General features: G+C 41.6%; 1 protein-coding gene across 12 annotated transcripts in view; it reads left to right on the top strand.

Annotated features, from left to right (window-relative positions):
- Positions 1 to 24,182, top strand: part of KCNJ16 (potassium inwardly rectifying channel subfamily J member 16) — a 453,090-nt gene that overhangs the window by 265,553 nt on the left and 163,355 nt on the right. For 11 of the 12 annotated variants that reach the window (XM_079904089.1, XM_079904098.1, XM_079904097.1 and 8 more), the window contains one exon: positions 859 to 946. The exons of the other annotated variant lie outside the window; for it this stretch is intronic. The gene's annotated coding sequence lies outside the window, so the exon portion shown is untranslated. The remainder of the gene's footprint in view (positions 1 to 858; positions 947 to 24,182) is intronic. 12 annotated transcript variants of the gene reach the window in all.

Below are 24,182 nucleotides of genomic sequence, written 5' to 3'. Positions count from 1 at the left end.
ACCTGCGGTGCAGCAAGCCAAGGTGGGGAGAGCCGCAGCGGATCCGGGAACCCCGCCACTTATGCATAGGAATGAGCACAAAATGTGTCTAGACCTGGTCAAGCCTTTTTAACTCCTCCAGGAAACGGAGCTTGAAGGGAGGAATTTGGGCTTTTATTTTTCCCTAGTGGGAAAATACTTAGAGATAATTCATACGATACCGGATGATTATGTGTAAAAAAATAATGTTTTTATTTCCCTTCCTTGAACTCCTAGCGTTGCTTTTCTCTTTGGAACCCCCAATTCAGCTTTACTTTCCTAAGCGCATTCGTTCAACAAGCATTGAGCACCGCTCGCGTGCCTGCCCCGTATCAGGTCCTCTTGCATCACCGCTGAGTTCCTATTGATCCACGTCGTCTTTGCCATCTCCTCCTGCTGCGGGTCCAGACGACATCCCTCTGGTCCCTTGACTGTGATCTTCCTCATCTCCTTTTCTCTTCTCTGGCTTGATGATTGTCCCCTTTTCCCTCTGGTGGTCCCTTGACTGTGATCTTCCTCATCTTTTCTCTTCTCTGGCTTGATGATTGTCCCCTTTTCCCTCTGGTCCAAAGGAGCTTGGCCTAGTGTGGCAGCTGTTGCCTTTGCATAATGATGGGTTGCAGGGGAACAGGTGGGTTAACTTTCCTGGCAGAGTCACGGCAACTGGAAGAAGTTACCTCCACCATGTCAATTGGCCCTTCCCCTCAATCTGGATATTTTTTTAAGTATATGGCAACAGGGAAAGTCTGTGCCTTTCCTAACCTTTTTTTTTTTTTCAAGTAAATAAGTTAAGAAGGATTCTTAATGAATTCCTCAGACTTTTCTCCATTTGTCTTGCAGATTTGATGGAGAACACCTGCTTTTTTCTTGGTCCTCTGCTAGAGAAAAATCTGTTTCTCTTGCCCTTGGATTTGCGGCTCATCAGAAGGTAGGAAAAGGAGATAATGTAATTTATTTAAGCACTCGTCTGGCAGGCGTGGCTCAAGACATCATGAATGATACGTTTTTCATGAATAAAATACATTTTCATGCACTCATTGAATCCCAGAAGCTGAACAACTCAGACGATGTTAGATACAGAAAAGCATTTCTAAATTAATCCGTGGTCCACACTTTTGCCAAAGTCTGGCAGTAGAGTCATTTTAGGACAGGGGTTGGCAAACTTTAGCTGTAAAGGGCCAGACAGTAAATATTTTCTGCTTTGGTTGGCCACGCAGGCTCTGTTGCAAATACTCGATTCTGCAGTCATGAAAGCAGACATAGATGATGCACAGGGGTGGCTGTGTGCTAATAAAACTTTATTTGCAAAAACAGGTGGCTGGTTTGTTTTGGCCCAGAGTCTCCTGTTTTAGGGCAGTAGGTTTAAAGCAACAAAATAAAAGCCATAGATAACATATAGAAACATAATTCTCAAAGGAAGCGAAACAGAAACAATGTGTATTAGAGAAACCTAGAATGAATGCTAAAAAGGCAGATTCGGGGCTCCATCGCAGACCTACAGTTTCTGAATCACTGGCAGGTAGGACCTGGAAGTCTGCGTATTAGTCTATATCCCAGAAGATTGTTTTGCGTAAACCTGACAACTGATACCTCTCTGGAGCCATAAATGTATAAGTTAGCTCACCTGGGAAGGAGCCAACTTAGGAGGATGCAAGTCCAGCGGTAGTCAGGGCGGCGCTTTCATCCTTTCCGTGCTGTGTTCTCTCTTCATTCCGGGCACAGTAAATTCACTGGTTAAGAGAGTAGGATTTTGAATCAAGTAAACATGGCTTCAGATGCAGGAAATGCCACCTACTAATTGGGAGACTTTTGACACGCTGTTTTCTTTCGATTTCTTTGTTGGTGAAGTTGAGGTTATACCTCTAATGTTGGGCCAAAGTGAGGTACAAATGCAGTAAGGACTGCAAAGTGCCTAGCAGCCTTTCTGGATACTAGCAGTCACTTTGAATAGGTGTTTTGATGCGGTTGTTACCTACTTTTGATTCTGTGGCTAACGGAAGCCCATTCTGTTCAGGATCCTAGCAAAACTCTGCATTCATGCTGTTGAGGGGTGCCCAGAGTTCCAGCCTCTGGCCCACAGATCACCTCGGTGCAATCAGAACCAGCAGCCTTCTCCTCTGTGTTCCAATAGCAAGTCACTTGATTTCAACCCAGATCATAGAAAGAAACAAAGATGAGTCGTTTCAGGGCCTCTGAGGACTGGTCTGTTTACCCATTTTAGAACTAAATCCTTTACTTCTAAGAGAATATGGACAGAGTGAATCTTAAGAGTAATAATGACATTGGCCCAGTGTTATGTGACAGATGTATCTTGCCTTCATCCTTAAGGCACCACGAAGTGGCAAAGACCACTTACGCTGCATCACGGGGGGAAAGGGAAAGTCAGAGGATTTATGGGTTTTCTCAGCGTGTGCAGTTGGTAATATCAGAGCTGAGGTTTGCACACAGAACCGCCTATCTCAAACCCTCTCTCCGCCATCATTTTCAGCACTTGCCGTCCGTAATAACCAACCCGGGAAGTTTGAAAACAGTGCAACTGCTCCCTCCGTCCCCCAGGATTCTGACTCAGTTGGTCTGGAGTGGGACTCGGCATTTGCATTTTTCAAGGCTTCTCTTGTGTGTCAGGGTTGAGCACTACTGCTCTTTGTACTAGTTTGTTATTTAAATCTGCCTGTTTTCTTCTTGTAAGTGACCCCCTTCCTTTTATGTGTCAATATTATTAACTACAATTATCTCTAAACATCTCTAATGCTAAGTTGAGAGCTAGCCAAATACTAGGATATTTAAAAACCTTGTCTTGACGTCAAGCGTGGAAGATCAAATACACTAACTTTGTGGTTGCTAGTAAGCGTTCCCAGTGTTTGTCTAGCTCCAAAAAAATCATTGTTTTTTTGGCATCTAAAACCAGTCCATTCCACAAACCACGTTTGCTTCTGATCAAAGGCAACTTTAGGTCACTGACTAAGTGGAACTGGTCCAGCTAGTCGTGCCCAATCTGGTGGTGTCATCCACTCTAAAGAAGGTGAACAAAATGAAGCCGTGTTAGGTGAGTTGATGTTCCTGGACTAATTAGGGACCTGGCTCTGGTAAACTTTGATTTTCCTATGCCCCTTGAGCCCGCAGACTCTCAGAGGGCATGGGCTATAGAAGAGCAACCTGAGGAGCTGAGGGAGGGTGAATAGATGGGTACCCTTCCGTGAAGTACTGATGCCAGGTGCCAAGACCACCTGCAGAGAGGGCCGTGGGAGAAACAGTATGGGACTTGGGTCTAAATCTAGCTGGAGTCGATTTTCCTTCCGTGTGACCTGTGGCATGTTGTCTACCTGCTGGAGGCTTTTGAAAAAATCTTAACCTGGGGCTTCCCTGGTGGCGCAGTGGTTGGGAGTCCGCCTACCGATGCAGGGGACGCGGGTTCGTGCCCCGGTCTGGGAGGGTCCCACATGCCGTGGAGCGGCTGGGCCCGTGAGCCATGGCCGCCGAGCCTGCGCGTCCAGGGCCTGTGCTCCACGACGGGAGAGGCCACAGCGGTGAGAGGCCCGTGTACCGCAAAAAAAAAAGAAAAAAAAGAAAGAAAGAAAGGAAAAAAAAAATCTTAACCTGGAGAAAATAATACCTGCCTTTCAAGGTTGTGAATCTCAGTTGTGCAGACCACGAAGAAGCACATGACGAGAATTCAGTAAGGAAGGTTGCTTTTGCTTATGCACATCAGGCTTCTTTACTGTGTGAGCTGTGTATGTGACACATGATTACTTACTGCCTTAGCAGTTGTGTTAAAAGAACTGATCTTTAGTCCTTGAATTCCCTTGGCATCAACAATTCCGTTTTTGTCAACTAGGGAATACAAGTTTTGAGTAGTTCAAGAGGTGAACTGATGATATTTAGAGCAAATACCTTAGTCTATCACATCTTGGATAGGTTTAGTTCAGAAGTGGGGTTGGTAGTATTCTATTTTAAAACGGGATTACTGTATTTTTCACGATGTTGACATTTCTAGTTTCTTGTGCAGTCTCTTCCAGGTTTGTGGGGAAAGTATATCTTTCTTGTATTTTGATAGGCCTTTAAACCTATAATTTATTTATCATTAAGGGTAACAGAAAATGCAGCTAATGTTAATAGCAGTTTCATGTGGTGTTGAAGACTACCAGGAAATCCAGTGGTGGTGCGTACACCCTGTGTTGGCGATTGAGATTCCTTCTTTTATGTGAGCATTTATGTGTGTGGAATAACATACTGTGGTTCCTCATTAGGGATGAAACTGGACCAAGCAAGGTGATTTGGGATCCGCTGAAGGGTCTGGATTGGAGTCTACTTAAAGCAGTTATACTAATTTATCCCGAGTGGATCTCAAGGGCCGTGGAGCTTCATGGGTTATGGTTACTTGTGTGTGAGGCGACCAGAGCTCTAGGTAAGAGTTTCTCAACCTGGACACAGTTGGCGTTTGGGGTTGACATTTGGGGCTCTGTGTTGCTGGTGTTAGAGGAGAGCTGTGCTGTGCACTGCAGGGTGGTGAGCGGCAGCCCTGGCCTCTGCCCACTCGATGCCAGGAGCACCCCTTCCCAGTCATCTCCAGACATGGCTACACGGTTCCTGGGAGGCAGAACTGCCCCCACTGAGAACCACCATGAAAATGGAGGTGCTTCTCCATCGCTGGAGAAGATGCTCTTATCTGTTTTCATGACTGTTTGGGCCTGGGGCAAGGTAGACCTTTTCCTGAATAAGTTCATAACCAGGTGTGAGGGTTCAAGGACTGCTGAGTAGTTTTACATGGTTTTCAGAGACTCTGTTAAAAGGGGGATTGGATCCAAGGTTAGAATCCGAAGTGAGAGGAACTAAGTTTTAGAAGCTAAGTGTTCTGCAGTGGGGGCAGTGCGTATCAACGAGAGGCAGCAGTTCCGGGACTGGGTCCTCGTCCGTGGTCTCAGTGGCCCTAAGACTTCTCTGCTTCCTGGTCCCCCTGCATGTCCGTCGTGACTGACTGGAAAAACTGACACTGGGCATTTTGCTGAAGTCAGCAGGATGCACTGCCTGGAAGACACGGGCTACACCTGTCTTGCTCTGCATTTCACATGAGTGGCTGGAAGAGGGCCCATCGTGAAGTAGCATTCAATAAATGTTTTTTCAGAAATGAATAGACGTACAAATAAATTACAGGGGAGATAAGTACGTCAAAGGATCTGGGAAAAGCTCTTGTTTTGCTTCCAATTTGTGAAGCAAGTCACTTCGTCTTCCTGAATATCCTGAGCTGAGAAATGGATAACTGTGTTAGGTGATCCTGGAGGATTCTTCCCGCTGTGAAATTTCAGGGTTTTTGGCGAGGTCACAGACAGTGTTACATCAGCGTTGCTATGAAAGTTCTGCGGAGCTTGAGCTGTGAGTGCTTGTGTGTCGGGCAACCTGGCCACACAAGTCAGGGTCTGTTCCAACAAAGGTGATCAGAAAACTTCGGGGCAGAGTTACCCAAAAGAACACCTGCTACAGGTGGAGTTAAAGTGAGGAGCCGACAGAGGCAAGCTGCAAGACCACATGATCTTTTCATTCTTTTTTTTTGATATAAATTTATTTATTTATTTTTGGCTGCTTTGGGTCTTCGTTCCTGCGTGCGGGCTTTCCCTAGTTGTAGTGAGCGGGGGCTCCTCTTGTTGTGGAGCACGGGCTCTAGGCACGCGGGCTTCAGTAGTTGTGGTTCATGGGCTCTAGAGCACAGGCTTGGTAGTTGTGGCATGCGGGCTCAGTAGTTGTGGCTCGCGGGCTCTAGAGCGCAGGCTCAGTAGTTGCGGCTCACGGGCTTAGTTGCTCCTTGGCATGTGGGATCTTCCCAGACCAGGGCTCAAACCCGTGTCCCCTGCATTGGCAGGCAGATTCTTAACCACTGCGCCACCAGGGAAGTTCCAACCTTGGGACCACAAAAGGTGTTGGGCAAACTGAGGTCATGATTTGTCACAAACTCATCGGAGAGCTGAGGTTTCAGAGCGGTGAGCTAGCCCAGAGTCTAGGGAGAGGCAGACACCTGAAGAGAGAGCAGTGGTTCTGCCACTTGCTTACCTGGCACCAATATAACCAGAGACACAGGCGAAAGAATTCAGCTAGAATTGCTTGTGCATTGGGAGGGGGCAGGTAGGGGCTGGAGAGAGTGTGGAGGCCTGTGGGCTGCCAATACGGGAATAGTTTACACCTACTGGCAGGCTCTGGACTTCCCTGGATGCTCAAAAAAAGACGGGTGAGGGTCTTGAGAAAGCATCCCTAACTGTTCAGGGCTGTGGAGGGTGGGACGGTAGTGGTCACTGTGGGAGAAGCGTGAGCCCCCATTTCACCTACACAGTAAGAGCCTTACAGCCTGGGAGGCAGGATGGGTAAGGAGCTTTCTAGATGTTAGGTCACTGGTTAAAACTCATTACAGCTGGGGGACAGGAACAACAACAGCACATGTCCTCTAAGCCTGCGAGAGGGACAGGAATATAGACTGGGAGCAAGAGCTGGGCATGGGGCAGGGGCACAGCAGGCCGGATCCCCAAGGCCTGGGATCGTGGTGCTTGTCTAGACTGGGAGCAAGAGCTGGGGATGGGGCAGGGGCACAGCAGGCCGGATTCCCAAGGCCTGGGATCATGGTGCTTATCTAAGCCTGAGGTTTATCCAGAATAACAAGGACGTTGCTTCCCGCCCCAAACAGTCACATCAGCATTGAGTAACAAATGCCGTGGAAAACTGCAGGAGAAAGACCCTCCCGACACACAGTGTACAGAGGAGACTTAAAGCTGGGAGTGGAACAGAAATTGAGGATAAGGAAAACCCTCTGGCAGACCAGTCACCACCCTAAACACTAGAGGAAGCTGACGCTTGTGGTACACTCCGGGTAACCATGGCAACAACAAACCCCAAACCCAGTTCGACTGACTCTTGCCCTAGACTGATTCCAACCCCAGACTAAAGACTCAGCAGAAGGAAACACGAGCCCATTTCCACACATAAAAATCTATTTACCTCAGTCTTTGCTGCCCTACACAAAATGTGTGGCTTTCAGGAAAAAATTACAAGGCGTACTAGAAAAAAAACAAACAAACAAAACCCGCATAACACACCGCCAAGACACAGCACAATTAACAGAACCAGACTCAGATATGACACAGATGTTGGAACTTATCAAGGCAATTTAATAGCACTATGAAAGGTTATGAAAAAAGAGGACAAATGCCAGATTAGATGGATCATTTCAGCAAAGAGATGGAAACTAAAAGAATCAAACAGAAATACTAGATATAACACAGTGACAAAAATGACTCTTTAAAAATTTATCTTTGATTGAAGTATGGTTGAATTACAGTGTTGTGTTAATTCCTGCTGTACAGCAGAATGACTCAGTTATGCATCTATATACATTCTTTTTTATATTCTTTTCCACCGTGGTTTATTACAGAATATTGAATATAGTTCCCTGTGCTCTACAGTAGGACCTTGTTGTTCATCCATTCTGTATATACCAGTTTGCATCTGCTAACCCCAAACTCCCAATCCAGCCCTCTCCCACCCCACTCCCTCTTGGCAACCACAAGTCTGTTCTCGATACACGTGATTCTGTTTCTGTTTCACAGATAGGTTCATTTGTGCCATATTTTAGATGCCACATATAAGAAAAATGTATGACAGTGTATTAGTTTCGTAGAGCTATTGTAACAAAATACCAGAAATGGGCGCTTAAAACATCGGAAATTTATTCTTTCCTAGTTCTATAGGCCGGAAGTCCAAAGTTAAGGTGTCCACAGGGTTGGTCCCTTCCGAGGGTGCTCAGAGGGCAAATCTGTTCCATGGCGATCTCCTAGTTTCTGGTGGTTGCGGGTGTTCTTTGACATGTGGAAGGATAACTTCAATCTCTTCCTCTGTTGTCACATGGCATTCTTCCTGTGTGTCTTCTGTGTCTTCAGATGGCATTGTCTTCTCTTTGTGGCTCTGTCTCTTCACCTCTTATTTATAAGTACACCAGTCATCCTGGATTAAAGGTCCAACTTACCTCAGTGTGACCTCATCTTAACTCTTTCCAAATAAGTTTACCATCTGAGGTTCTGGGAAGGACATGAATATTGTGTGGTTGGGGGGCATCTATTCAACCCAATACAGGCAGGTTAACCGTTGGACCTGACATAGTCAAGGAAAGAATTAGTGAGCCTGAAGATAGGTCAGTAGAAATTTCCAGTGCTGAAACACAAAGAGAAAAGATAGATTATATAAGATTACATACATAAAGAGAAATCAGAATAGAGTGTGGAAGAGCCACTCAGTGATACCAAGTGATGAAAAGTCCACATAATTGAAATCCCAGAAGGAAAGGACAGAGAAAGCGGGGATAAAAAATAAGTGAAGATGAAAAGGCTGAGAATTTTCCAAAATAACAAAAGGCAGCAAAACATAGATCCATGAAACTCAGAGAACATCAAGCAGAATAAATTTAAAGAGAGAGAGACATAGACACATCTAGGCATATCATATCCGAAATGCAGAAAACTAAATGTAAAGGGAAAAAATTGAAGACATTCAGAGAAAATGAGACATTACAGAGAAAGAAACATAAGGATTAAAGTACACTTCTCATCAGAAACCATGCAAGGTAGAAGGTAATGAATTGACATCTTTAAAGTCCTGACATGCAAAGACAGACACACCTGTCAATCCAGAATTCTTCATCTAGAAAAGGTATCTTTCCCATATTACGCTTAATACTACGTTTGATGGTGAAAGCTGAACTGTACACTCCAAATAATGAATTTTACTGTGTGACATTGGGATATAATTTTAAAAAATTAAAGCTAAAAATAAAAAATTAAAGCTGCTTAAAAAGTGCAAGACATTTTCTTTAACAAAGTTCACAACAGCAAGATGACTGGAATCTCAACTGCTCTCAATTCCTCACTTCCCTTCCGAGGACTTTCAAGTGTGCACCCGCAGTACAACCATCTTCCAGATTCTCTCAAGGGGACCCTTCCTCTGTCATCCTGTTCAGGACCAGCTTCATGGGTCACCGGTTTCTCCCCTTAAAAAAATCCTCCTGCTTGATTTAAGGCTCTGTTGTTGATGTCTTGAATTCTTAGTCATTTTTTTAAACAGTGGTCCCTCCTTTTTATTGTGCACTAGATCCTGAAAATTATTTATCCCATCCTGCCCTTGACCTTCAACAAGCTGGTCCCAGTATCAGTGTGCCTGCAACTCCTGTTTGGTTTGAATTCTCGCACATCAACTTAGATTCACCACAATGAAATTTGGAAAAAGAACTTCTTATTTGTGTTCTACTCTATTCCTAGGACCTAGAGTAGCATCATCTTTTTTTTTTTAATTGAAATAGAGTGGGTTCACAATGTCGTGTTAATTTCTGCTGTACAACAAAGTGATTCAGTTATATATATATATTTTCTTCATATTCTTTTCTATTATGGTTTATCACAGAATACTGACTATAGTTCTCTGCTGTACAGTAGGTCCTTGTTGTTTATCCATCCTCTGTATAACAGCTTACATCTGTATAGTAGCATCATCTTGCCCTTTCACTCTCTTATAACATCCTAAGAGACCCAGCTCTTTCCTCAACTCTTTTAGTTCCTCATAGCTGCCCTCTCTATAGAAAACTGGTACCAGGTCCCTTGGGAAACTGGGAGATAATTTGTGGAATATCATTTTGTGTCTCCTTCGAAATTATTCATCCCTTCTGGCTTTTGTTAAAATCCCTGTAGCAAGTGCGTCTCAGTCCTGGTTGCACATTAGAGTCACCAGGGAGCTTTTAAAATTAACACTGGTAATAGAGCAACTGAACTGCAATTTCTGGAAATGGGCCGGTCGTTTAACAAGCTCTTCCAAGTTATTCTAACATGCAGCTGGGATTGAGAACCCTTTTCCCTTACCTAGCTTTTACATGCCCATGTTCTCGTCCTTCTGGAAGACCTCTGCCTTGTCTGTTATTTGGCCGTGTATGTGTGTGCGAGTGTGTGGGTGGGGGGAGGGAATTTTGTCAGTTAAGATTTACACCCTCTGAGCTATATCCAGTCATTTGGAAAATGCTTAACATTCAGATTGGGTGGCTCCTGTGGCCCGCAGGCGCACTCGCCGTGAAGAAATACGTACGGTTTTTAAGGTTTCTTTTAGGATCATAGTCTATGACCCTTTCACAGTTATTATAAAGTTTCAGCACAATTAAATACTGGAAACAATGTCAGTCCACCAGCTTCCTTCTATTCCTCATTTGGAAACTAATTTAGTCAACTTGGAGAAGTTAGTTTATATTTACTTTTTCCTCTTCTGCAAAATGGCAATAAAAGTAAAATTCTTAACTTCCAGAATCCTCATAAAAAAATGACAGAAGTTGGGGCTTCCCTGGTGGTGCAGTGGTTGAGAGTCCACCTGCCGTTGCAGGGGACACGGGTTCGTGCCCCAGTCCGGGAAGATCCCACATGCCGCGGAGCGGCTGGGCCTGTGAGCCATGGCCGCTGAGCCTGCGCGTCCGGAGCCTGTGCTCTGCAATGGGAGAAACCACAACAGTGAGAGGCCCGCATACTGCACAAAAAAAAAAAAAAGAAGTTGACCAAAGAAACTGGAGGCATTCTGGAGAGAATATGTAATCATATCTATATGAATCATATAGAGGTAGATAGATAGACATCCCATATATCTGTATACCTACATCCATATCTGTATATACATGTATATCTACACGACTATCTATAAAACTGGTTTTCAGGATTCATTACAGTGTCAATATAAACATTTGTAATCCAAAGTAGCAGAACTGTTAAAATAAAGAATTACAAGGGAAATATCCTGGTAAAAAGATCAGAGTTCAAATAAAATACTGTGGTCTTCTCTGGCTAATATATATTAGAAAAGAAAATCTTACTTAAACCAACAGAATAAATTGGCAATCAGTGTGTTAGCTAGTGATTATTAGAAGCATATTTTTTGAGCTTACCAATTACATCAGAGATCTATTTGTTAAGAATCAACTGCATTCCTGGCAATGAGAAGGCAAAGAAAGTCACATCCTGCAGGTCCTACTTCTACTAGGTCTCCTTTTGCCAATTTAAGGTCATAGTCTACCTATAGTGAATAGGCTGCCAATTAGTATGTGTCTTTATTCTAAGGACACAGAAGTTAGAAGTTATTTGGTTTGGTTTAATTTAGGGAGAGACCTTGTTTCCCAGCTCACCTTCCTTTAGCTTCTTTGTACAAAGTATAGAGAAATAAAATGGACTTTGAAATTGTGTAGACTGGATTTATAACCCAAATCTACTATTCACTATTTTAGAACAAGTACTTAAACTTTCTGATCTTTGATTTCTCCTTGAGGATAGTATCTTACAGGGCTATTGTAAGTGTTGAATTACATTAAATAGAGTGTATAGAAAACCTAGCACAATGACTAAGAAGTCATAGTCACTTCTTAAGATACATTAATCCCATTACTTGTGCCTTATGTTTTTTTAATTGAAGTATATTTACTTATTTGTAAATTTAGATTTACAATACTGTGTTAGTTCCAGGTGTACAGCAAAGTGATTCAGTTACATATGTTCATATTATTATTTTTTCAGATTCTTTTCCATTGTAGGGTATTACAAGATATTGAATATAGCTCCCTGTGCTCTACAGTAAATCCTTGTTGCTTATCGATTTTATATCTAGTAGTGTGTATCTATTAATCCCATACTCTTAATTTACCCACCCCCCCTTTCCCTTTTGATAACCATAAGTTTGTTTTCTAAGTCTGTTAGTCTGCTTCTGTTGTGTAAATAGATTCATTTATGTTATTTTTTAGATTCCACCTATAAGTTGTATAATATCTGACTTACTTCACTTAGTATGATAATTTCTAAGTCCATCCATGTAGCTGCAAATGGCAATATTCCATTCATTTTTATGGCTAAATAATATTCCATTATTTATCCCATTATATAAATATATATTCCATTATATATGATACATATATATGTACTCTTTATCTGTTCATCTTTTGATGGACATTTAGGTTGCTTCCGTGTCTTGGCTATTGTAAATAGAGCTGCTATAAAGATTGGGATGCATGTATCTTTTGTTTTGGTTTGGTTTGGTTGTTTTGTGCATGTATCTTTTTGAATCAGAGTTTTCTCCGGATACATGCCCAGGAGTGGGATTGTGGTATCATATGGTAACTCTGTGTTTGCTTTGCTTAAGGAATCTTCATACTGTTCTCCACAGTGTTTGCACCAATTCATGCCTTACTTCTTAAGCAGTATGCTTAGTTTATTATTCAAAGGTCCTTATGTGTGGACAAAGAGAACACAAATTGCAAGCATTTATCCTGGATTCTTGAAGAGACTTTGAACAGAAAATTCAAGCCCAGACCCTGGGAATGGAGAATTATGGTAAACTTGAGAAAGTCATAATGAAGAATATGTGGAATATAGCTAAGAACTGGAACAAGTTTGAACTGGTGCCTCTTAAAATGAGCATTTTCTTATAAGTATTCTGATAGATTTAAATAAATCTACATTTACAGATCTTTATAGTATTCAAATGTATTCATAACAGTCATTTCACCTAGTCCTCACAATACTTCATAAGATAAGAACTATTATTCTTACTTTACAAATGGAAGAGTTGATATTTAAGGATGTTAATTTACATGCCTAAATCACATATTCTATAGGTTTGTGGGGAACAAAGATAAACATGTGAAAATGGACATCTGATTATTGGGTGTCCTTTCAATAAAATGTTGGGTTTCTTTTTAAAGGAATCTGAACCTTTTATTGATTGAGCCATTTTACAATTCTGTAAGTCGTAAAAGACAGAGTGGAACGTAAATGATTCTTGTCTGATGGGATGCAAGCTAATGTCGTCTGGTGATTTTGCAATTGATTTCCACCCTATGGAAAAGATGATTCAAATACTGCATTTTATTCCTGGTGGATACAGACCCATTTGCATCTACTAGCAAATTTACTCAGCATTCCTGAACGCCTGTATTTGTATCTGTGTTCAGATTTTTCTTTTGAACTGATTTTACTTTATTTATTTATTTTAAATTTTTATTTATTTTATTTATTTATTTTTGGCTGCATTAGGTCTCTGTTGCTGCGTGCGGGCTTTCTCTAGTTGCAGCCAGCGGGGGCTACTGTTCATTGTGGTGCGCGGGCTTCTCATTGCGGTGGTTTCTCTTGTTGCGGAGCACAGGCTCTAGGCACACGGGCTTCAGTAGTTGTGGTGCATGGGCTCAGTAATTGTGGCTCGCAGGCTCTAGAGCGCAGGCTCAGTAGTTGTGGCGCACGGACTTAGTTGCTCCGTGACGTGTGGGATCTTCCCGGATCAGGGCTCAAACCCATGTCCCCTGCATTGGCAGGCAGATTCTTAACCACTGCGCCACCAGGGAAGCCCTTGAACTGATTTTAACATCTAACAGCTTTCCTAATTAATGACTTAAATTTTTTAAATGTACACTTATTTATTGTATATTTGTATGAAAGTCATAATTTTACCCTTTTGAAAATTATAACAGACTTGAGTTCAGGTCTTCTGCTTCCAATCCCAGGACTAATTAACTATTGCAATTCAAAGGAGTTAGATAAATCTTGCTTCTGTCAACTGTCAGCTCCACAAAGACCACCCAAAACACATAAACCGGATATATTGCAGTAAGGGAAAATGCTACTCTGCTAGCAAAAAGTATTTACACACATGCACAGTTTGGAAAGAAATAAAATGATCTTTATTCACAGACGACATGATTGCATGAGTAGATAATCCATAACAGATAAGGAATTTGCTTTAATGAGCCATTTTAGCAAGATCTCTGAATACAACAAACAGAAAGTAGAGCAAAGAGATACCATTTGTAATTTAATCAAAACATGTAAAATACTTAGGAATAAATCTAATGATAGACGTACAAAATATCTACAAAGAAAACTGTAAAGCATTAGTGAGAGAAATAAAGACAGATATAAATATACATGCATTTAGAAGATCCAGTAGTTTATAGATTACATTTATCCCAAACTGATCAATGGATTGAATAGAATCCTTGGAAGTATTTCTGGAGACTGTCAGACTGATTCCAGAACTTATTTGGAAATACAAAGGGCCAAAATTAGCCAAGAAAAGCTCAAAAGACAACCAAGTTTGGGGATGCAGAATCCTAGGTAATAAGACATTTTAAAGCTGTAGTATTTATGAAAGTGTGGTATTGGCATAAAGTAGACAAATAGAACAGACTAGAAAGCATAAAAAAAGAAAACACATGTATGGTTACTTGATTTTTAACAAAGGTGAGATGCAATAGCATACAGAAAAGGTGTTCTTTTCAGTAAATGGAACTAAGTCAGTTTGGTATCTCTAAGGACCCAAACACACCTTTCCTCTTGTCTGCTGTCAACTCCTGAAAAGACCACCCCAAAACCTGTTGATTATGGAAACTAAATTCGTTAGGTCTACGTTTGACAAAAGTCAAAGCAAGGTATTCGGAGCTTTGGGATTTGGACCAAAGTGGTTAAAGATAAAATCTTTCAAGGCTGGGAACTGAATGAGATTAGAAAATTCCGTGACATAATAGTTTAGGATTGGCAGACAGAGAGCCTTAAAATGAGTCTAGGTTAAGTAAACTGATTCTTATAAGTGAACCGCTTGTTCAGGTGAGAAATCTACTGTCCTGACAGGAGAGACATAACTTTCCTAGATAAATAAAATATTTGCCTGGAGAAGGTGGTTTGCAGGACTTTCCTGGAACAAATAGTTGTCATGTCCCAGATAGCCTCTGTTCTCTGTCCTGCTAATTAACTACGTGGTTGCTGTTTTTGCTAATTCCACCTCCTACCTCACACCATACACCAAAGTTGATTCCAGATGGCATGTAGATCTAAATGTAAAACTAAACAAAACTTCTAGAATAATACATAAGAAAAGATTTTCATGATTGTCAAGTAGGCAAGGATTTCTTAAATAAGATACAAAAAGCGAGTTATCCATATAGGGTTTAAAAAGCAGATAATTGAGCTCTATTAAAATAAGAACCTGTTCATTCAAAATAAACCATTAAGAGAATGGAAAGGCAGGAAACCAACAGAAAAATGGGGAAAAGGTTTGCACAGGAACTCGACAAAGAGGATATTGAATGGTTTTTAAAGCTGAGATAATCATATCTTACAAATCAGCAATTCCACTTCTCTGGCTATACACCCCAAAGAGGTATATACACATATTCACACCTATACACACACAATATTGTATTCATGTACAATAATTTCTATTAATAGAAGAGTCTATACATGAAGTTGTGGTCTAGCCATACCATGGAGAATGAACATGAATCATCTATTGCTTCACGCGACACTGTGGATGAGTCTTACGAACATAAAAGGAGCCAAATACAAAGGAGAATAGACTCTATGCATCTAATAATATAAATTTCAAACACAGGCAGATTTACTCTATGTTGTCACGAGTCATGACTATGTTTACCTTTGGTAGCAGCTTGAGGGAGATGTTCAGAGCTTCTGCAACGTTAGGAACTTTCTGCTTTGTGATCTCACGCAAGTTATGCTTTCAGGGTATGTTCATTTTGTGAAAATTCAATAGGCTGTACTTTTTTTGTACTCTCAACTGAATTGACAAGAAATCGTTAAGGAAAAGCAGGAGAAAGAGAGGAAAGGAGGAAGGAAAGACTGAAGGAAGAGTTACTTTCTAGGGATCTACAGTTTAACAGTCATCATAATGACATGAAAAGCAATGTGGGCAGAGAAGCATAAACGGATCACCCTTCACACCAACCAAAGCGAATTCAAGAATGAGAATGCTAAGTCTGGGGCGGGTGCAGCTTATTCCCCTGTCTTTCAAAGCTTCGAACTCTCTGCTGGAGTATTTTTCTTGGTGTCAGGCTTGGTCCTTCATACTTCATTAAAGAAGCATTTACAGCTGGATGGGTGCTAGTTCCCTTCCCGTGGAGCCAGCTTTAAATCTTAATTGACAGCCCAGCCCCTGTTCTCTTCATTTCCCATGCGCAGTTAGAAGGAAAGAGCCTACGTTCTGAAGTTGAAGCTCAGGGATGGGATGTTTGGAGTTCCTGAAGCCATTCTTCACTCCATGAACCCTAAATTCGTCCCGTTCCCTCCTGACGCCACATGTGCAGTGAAATATTTGTTACAAGGTGACTCTAACATGGCTTTCCACTGACATCCTTTCTGCTAGTTCCAGAAATACAGATTAGCCTGTGCTGGCAGAAGACTAGGGACGGCTCTTTTAAGCAGTCTTTCATTCTGCAGTTTTATTTTCCATTCATCTTGCCAAGAGAGAGTATCTTTCTCCAGAAGTTTCTCCTCTGCTCTCTGTACCCTCCTCTTGTTTCATTTTAGTTTTGTTGTTTTTTCCCTCCTGGATCCACAACTATATCTCCACTGGAGTGTCTTGCTACTTCTTATCCTTATATGTTCTTACACTGCCCATTTCTTTCATCTCTTCGCTTTTATCTCTGGTTTTAACATTTTTGGCCAGCAGTAGCAATGTTTATAAGTTAAGTGCCACCCATGAAGTGGGTAAGTCACCTGCTTTGCTCAATCAGACTTCACTTACCATTCAGATTTTCTTGAATCTCCTGAGTTTGAGATGTAGACTCTCAGATTAACTATCGTTCATTAGCTATTGATTGTTTAGACCCTGTTCCTAATGAGAGTTTTATGTTCCCTGATGTCAGAGATGTATCAGTAAGAGGATACAACCATCTTCCACAGTATCCTCTACCTTTAAATTTGGTCCCTCCAAGATTACGCTGTGTTATAATGCTTATATTCAGGAAGCCTCACTACGTGTACTAGTCCAGTACCTCGTGTGTCCACGGGTCTCGAAGAAGCTCTTTGGCTTCAGTAGCAGTATAATGAGGAAGAGTCAGGGCCAGTTAAGCTGTCCACTCCCATCCCCATTTTCTCCTGCTGGTTCTGCCGTAGCAGCTCGTGATTTATCGCGTTTACAACTTTCAAACTTTGGAAAGTCTCTTTACTATCAACAGTCTTGCCACTTCCCTCAGGAAGGATGACTGCACAGCACTGGGGTCTGTGGTTACCCTGCACTGTTTGGACATCTCCAGGGAGGGAGGGAAGGACAGCGGTTTGAGCCCTGTGGAAACCGTGCCTGGTGACCTGGAACCCAGGGATTAGTTGAGAGTTTCTGTGGCGTTCGTTCACGCCTCTTTAGTTTTTACACTTTTTAAAAAACAGTTCTTTCTTTGGTTTTCTGTGGGGTTGAAATATCCATGCCTTCCCACTTGGACATATTGTTGTTTGGTCCTTTCTTAATACAATGTCCAAAACGTAATGCTCTTCCTGAGCACAAAATAAGCATCTTTATGGAGTGATAGGCAAGTTCAATCACATCCCTCCCCCAAATCTTGCTTTTATTTCCACTCCGTTAGAAGAGAGCAGGGTTTCTAAGGAGAAAGTTCTCTCAAATGGCTAACATTTAACAACTTTATTTTCTTTTTCATGCTTTATTTCTACTACCACTTGAAGCTAATTCTCAATTATAAAATGAATAAAAGGGAGGACACCTCCGGGCCTTCCTGGCTGGAATTAGACGTTCCAGATTTCAACCATCTCTTAGTTATGAATATTTGTTTTTAATCTGGATGGATCAGTGGCCTAGAAATTTAGAGAACTGTTAAGAATTGACATTTCAAATCTTTGTCTCTGTTTGTCTGTTAAGGGGCTTTTATTCATTTTGGCGGCGGGGGGTTGGGGGAGACCTCAGCTGAGGCCATCACACTGAGCATAATAATATCATCTGGGTTCCAAGCCGTAAACATGCCTTGTAGGAAAGAGATGGTTGCAGTAAGTTTTTCTGTGTAGATCCTGTCCTTGGAATATAAAGAATAAAAAGAAGAAGGAGAAAGGGGAGGAGAATGTCATATTGCTGTGCTATAATGAAATGTCGCCGTAATAATCTAGGGTCCTGCTCCGCTGCGTTGCTTTGAGGAAACTCTGATATAAGTAATCATAAAGCCTTTCTCCAGAAGAAAAAGGATTCGAACCTTAAGTACAGTAACTAGGTTAAGAATAATTAGTCCCCTTGAATGCCTCTGCTCAGAGGTGGGCTATGATCAGAGGAGAAAACAGATGAAAATAACTTCATGGATTCAGAGTGGACAGTGTCATGATCATGTGTATGACCTGTCTATTGATTTTCTAGTTTCTCTAACTTTCATCTTCTGAAGAGATAAAAATGTCCACTTAATGAAAGCCTAGGAACGTATACATCCTTGCTTTTACTTTTTACGTTTTCAAAATTTTTGGCTGAGTTGGGTCTTCATTGCGGCACGCGGGCTCAGTAGTTGCGGCACGCAGGCTCAGTAGTTGTGCCTCGCGGGCTCCAGAGTGCAGGCTCAGTAGTTGTGGCGCATGGGCTTAGCTGCTCCACAGCATGTGGGATCTTCCCGGACCAGGGCTCGAACCCCTGTCCCCTGCATTGGCAGGTGGATTCTTAACCACTGCGCCACCAGAGAAGTCCCAAGTTTTTACCTTTAAGGTGCTGAAGTTTTCATGAGAGTTATAGTTTTATTATTGTGTTATGATAATATTTTATGCCTAGTGCTTTGACATCACCCAAACACATTGCCACATAGTACATCCTTTGAGCCTCAAAGCTCTCAGGAGAAGTAGGTAAAGCAAGTACAATTATCTGTATTTTACAAGTAGAAACTTGAAGTTTCAAGATATTGTGACTTCTTTATCTTCAAGGTAACACATGTATAAAATGATGGGCTGTGCCTTAGAATTTTAGCGCCTTTTCCAATATAACTTTTGCTCCAGTATTACTAACTTTAAAAGTTTCAAGGATATATTTTTTTAATTCCACTTTCTTTTTTCAATTCCATTCCTCCCTCCCACACCAAATTTTTAAAAAATGGGATTCTCTTTAACAAGTTGCTCATCAAGTTCATTTTGTGGAACTAACCAAGAGGAAAAAAAAAAACAACTGAAAGAAAAAAATAGCAAAATGTTACCCTCTTTAACTGAACTGATTTAAGACATAACAAGGGAAATGGAAAAAACTGGGCTATCCTGACAGATAATTTTGTTTGCCAAACTACAGGCAGATCAGGATTTAAGAAGCTTAGTCTTAAACGCCTGGAAAATAAGAGAATAATTCCAACTGGAAATTTTGTTTAAAAAATGACTTTCAAAAGTAGGACACTGCAGATCAGTGATATGGTACAAATGCAAAAGTTAATAAAGAGAGTATAATTAATCAGACTCTAGGTACACTTACTCCAGTGTCTAAAAGCAATCTATATGTGTTGGTAAACATCGTCATTGTCAAATGATGCAAAACATTATATACCCTCAACTGTTTCAAGTGGTCTCTTCCAAGTTATGACTATTAAAACCCACTGAAATCCATGGGGCTACAGTGTAAACAGAGATATATAAACACGCACGCATTAAATGTCTTCAACAGCGACCAAAATGTTAAATCGATTTTATGAGAAGTTGGTTTTCCAGCCACTGAGTGGCTATAAATGTTAAGTGTTTTTACAGGTTGCTGCTTTCCCAGCTGCTGAGCTGCCTTAAATGTTATCTCACACACACACACACACACACACACACACACACACACACACACACATCCTTGCTTTTCCAGCTGTTAAGCCTCTCTGTACATTTTTATGAAGTTTTTCCTCATTCTTTCACTTGCTTAATCTATTTATATTTTACTCACAAAAGCAAGTGCAAAATTGTCTTGGCATCATCCAACTTTTATTTTTATTGTATTTTTTTAACTACAAATAAAAATTCCATCCCCGTTTTGGTGCTTTCCAGAAAGTAGGGGCTCTAGTTATAATGAATCCAAGATGAACATTACGAGTTCAACTCAGAATTTAGGTACCACAAAAGCACTCTCGTTGTGGTACGCTCAGTGGAAACACTGTTCTTGTGGTATTTCCATTGGAAATATCGTACTTGTGGTATTTTTCAATGGAAAAACTATTACTGTGGTATTACTGAGTGCAGCAGGAAATGCTGGCTGGAGTCTTGTAACAAGTGGCCAAGAGATAGAGGGAGACGCCGAACAAAAGAGTTAAATTAAGGTGCAACAGATGGAAGCTAGGGATTAAAAGAGGGCTGATGAGGATGGTGATAGTTCGTTGGAGAACCCAAAATTAAGTCCTCGTCACATTATAAATGAGGAAAGAGGGAAATTCTTTCCTGTGTAGCAGCAGTTGTGTAAAAAAACACAAGATAAAATGGGAGTTAGAAATAAGACTTACTTATGATAGTAGAATGAAAACAAAATAAAAGTGAAATCATGAGCCACAGGGGTGCGGTTGTGCTTTAGAGTTCTATCTTAGTATCTGTTCACAAGCTCCAGAAATACGTGCTCAAGAGAGGAGACAAGTAAGAGGTAGAGATTCAACGGGAAAGGCACAAGGGAGAATTTTCTGAAGAATTTTCCCAATCAAGTTTGAGTCGGGACTGCGGTATTGAAATAAACCAGCTTAAAATAATCACCTAGCTCCCTAGGCTTGTCTGAGTCTGGCTTGGGTGTAGTGCTTTTCTCTGTTAGCAGCGCTCCCCAGAAGGATTCTCTGCTTCTGTTGGGCAGAATTCTCACCATTTCTCACTTACGCGTGGCTTCTTCTCACACTTGGTTTCCTGCATGAGTATCCTCCTTCCTGGGATACCCTACACTGATCTGAATTCCTCCTGGGCTTCAAGCCAAGGTCAACGTCCAACTCATCAAATGAAGCCTTTCTGACGCCACCAGCCTCCATGGGTAAACCACTCTTTCAAACTTTCACTTGGTGGTATTTCTCTACAATTCAGCATTTAATGGTGTTCTTAGGATCCATTGCCTTCCCCGCAATGTGGAGGGCAGGCACTGTGCTTTTTATTTCTTTTGTGCCCTACAGCACCTGGCGTGAATCTAAGCCCCCAGTAGGTGCTTAATAACCGGCAGTCGCTTAACTGAAGCAAAGCAAACATGGTCTCTCCATTTCTCTGAATCTTCATGGAGTGATTATTTTAGCTGTGATAGCACTGGCTGCTATAACAGATGAACCCCGAAATCGCAGAGCCTACCCCATAACAGCTTGTTTCTTATTCACATCACGTTTCTGTGTGAGCGTTTCTGGTGGAGTGGCTCTTCTTTAAGTGCTGACTTAGGGACCCGGGCTCCTTCCACCTTGTGGATCATTGGTTTTCAACATGTGGCTTTCAAGGTTGCCCAGAGGGTGGTCTCTATCCAGCCAGGTGGAAGGGGGGACAAGGGAATAGGGAGCTGTGTATGCAGGATGTCTATAGCATTGACCTGAGGTGGCATCTCTAAGTGCTGTCCGTATTTTATTAGTCAGCACTCCATCACATGGGGTTATGGGCTGAGCTACGTTCCCCCCAAATGTATATGTAGAAGTCTGAACCCCTAGTACTCAGAATGTGACTGTACTTGGAGATAGTGTCTTTAAAGAGGTAATTAAGTTCAGATGAGGTCATTAGAGTGAGCTTTAATCTGGTATGACTGGTGTTCTTAAAAGAAGGGGAAGTTTGGACACAGACACATACAGAGGGAAGACCAGGTACAGGGAGATGATGGACAGGTACAAGCCAAAAAGACAGGCCTCAGAAGAAACCAGCTCTGTCGACACCTTGATCTCAGATTTCTAGCCTCCAGAATGGTGAGAAAAGAGATTTCTGTGGGCGAAGCTGCCCCGTCTGCGGTCCTTGGTCATGGCAGCCCGAGCAGACTCATATGCGTGGCCACACCCATTTGTGAGAGATGTTTGCACTTGAAGTCTTGCTGTGTGTGGAGTATGAACAGGAAGTAGGTTTTGCTGAACACAGAGAAGCTTTTGCCACGTGCCAGAACTGGATGTGATGCTAGGGACCACCTACTCCATCTTCCCTGTCCTTTTTTAAAGATCAAGATAAAGGCTACCAAGGGGACGGGCTTGTTCAAGACTCCTCTGGATGTGGAGTGACACCCTCCCTAACGACTTCATTTTCATCTAGTTAACTGGATCTAAAAACTAGCCAATGACTATTCTCTACCCACACTCCATAAAACTCCCTGCCCTTCAATGCATGCCACCCCAGACCAGCTACATAATTTGCTGGGCCAGTACAAAATAAAAAAGGAGATCCCTTTTTAAAAAAATTATTAAGAGTTTCAAGAAGGTGACAGCAGAGCATTAAATCAAACACAGAGCCCTTCTAACTATGGGCCTTATGTGACCGTACAGGTGTCAGGCCCGTGAAGTCGGCCCTGGCGCCGTCCATACCACCAACAGTACCACTACCCGGGATATTTACGGCTTGAAGTTGATATTAAAAAGCGGAGAGACATTTTAAGAGCTAGCCCACCCCAGCTCGTGTTGAGTATGGTGATGCATGATGACCTGAAACATTAGTTTGTTAAAGCAGATTTACTCTCTCTCACCAAGCTTCTTACGTTAGAATCACATGGGGAGAGTTTTTGCTCTTCTTTTTTTACTCTGTAGAGAATTCAGGTGATTTACTAGGGTTGAGGCACAGGTAAGAAAAGTTTTCAATGCTCCCAGGAGATTCTGTTGCCCCACCAGGTTTGGGCATCGCAGGTTGCAACAACTTGAAATCTTACACACCCGTTAACCTTAATCTACTTAACCATCCCCAATTTATCACCCCCCAACTTCCTTTAGTCAAGGACAGATTTTATTTGTAAATGATATTTTAGATGGGGTTTGAGAATATTAATAGAGACCAGTCCAAAAAAGAAAGTTCCAAAGTCTATAAAATTAGTTTTCTAGTGTCTACCTCAGCTGTCCTTAACTTCCTTCAGAGGTTATCCCAGGCGACTTTATCAAGAAATTAGTATCTTGTTGTTCTATCTGTACTTTGCTCCATCAACACTGTTCTCCTGGAAAGGGTCTGATGAATCTATTTATATTAAAACATAAAAGACAGATACGAATTAACACATCAGCTCTTTCCAGGATCTCTTCAAGAGATGAACCACTAAGTGCAGGTTTCTTTACACTGAAGAAATTCTAATAGAGGCCAGAGGTGTATGTTGTGGGGTTTTTCATTTGTTCATTTATTGATTCATTTATATTTTCAAGGTATATTTAATCAAAGGAAAGTTACTTCATTATTAGATAATCCCTTCATTTAAGGAAATTGCATTTTAAAGGTAAATGTACATATTAAAAGATTATTAAAAGATTAAAATTACTATTTATTTACATATATATGATATATATATCATATATCATATATATATATATATAGAGAGAGAGAGAGAGAGAGTGCTAGGAAGACCCAGGGGAAGGAGTATCTAATTCTGTCTGAATCCGACAAAAAAGGTGCCCACAGTAGGTGTGGTTTGGCCTGAATCCTGAGGCAGCATGGTGTAAATTAAAGAGCATAGGCTTTGGTGTAGGACTTGAATGCCTGTCATTTGTTTAGCAGGATAAATTTGGGGAAATTACTTAGTTTAGCGGCTAAGGGTACAAAGTCTAGAGTCAGATGGCTTGGGTTTGAATCCCGACCTCGTCACTAATTGTATAACCTGGGGAAATTTATGTAACTTCTCTGTCCCTTATTTCTTCAATTATAAAATGATGACAAAACTCAGCAGACCCCACTGCATCAGTTTTGTGGGAGGGCTCATGAGTCAGTGCATGCAGAGCACTGAGACGAGTGCTCGTATTATTACTAATTAGCCTTGTTCCGCCTCTGTCTATTCTCAGTGAGATGGGGAGAATGGTATAAGCCTTTAGGGGGGACTTTCCTGGCGGTCCAGTGGTTAAGACTCCATGCTTCCAGTGCCGGGGGCGCGGGTTCCATCCCTGGTCAGGGAACTAAGATCCCGCATGCTGTGTGGTGAGACCAAAAAAAAAAGCCTTTAGGACTGATTTGAGGACCAAATTCAAGACTACATGCAAAACATCTAGCCAGTGCACTTCAGCTCAGAAAATATCGTTTGCTTATTGATTCATTGACTCAACCAACATGAATGTAGGTTACCTCTCTGTAGATTGCCTTTTCCTTTTATGCGGGTTACCTTTACCTTTATGTAGATTAATTTAACTCTACAGACTAGGGTCTGAGTGGTAAAGTGAACATAGACCATATATTTACTGTTTTCAAATCCTGTAATGAGTTATTTTGCTTTTCCTTTACATAAATCTCTGTAAT

Source organism: Stenella coeruleoalba (assembly GCF_951394435.1).
Source record: "Stenella coeruleoalba genome assembly, chromosome: 19".
Lineage (NCBI taxonomy): Eukaryota > Metazoa > Chordata > Mammalia > Artiodactyla > Delphinidae > Stenella > Stenella coeruleoalba.
This window is presented reverse-complemented; position numbering and strand designations above follow the sequence as displayed.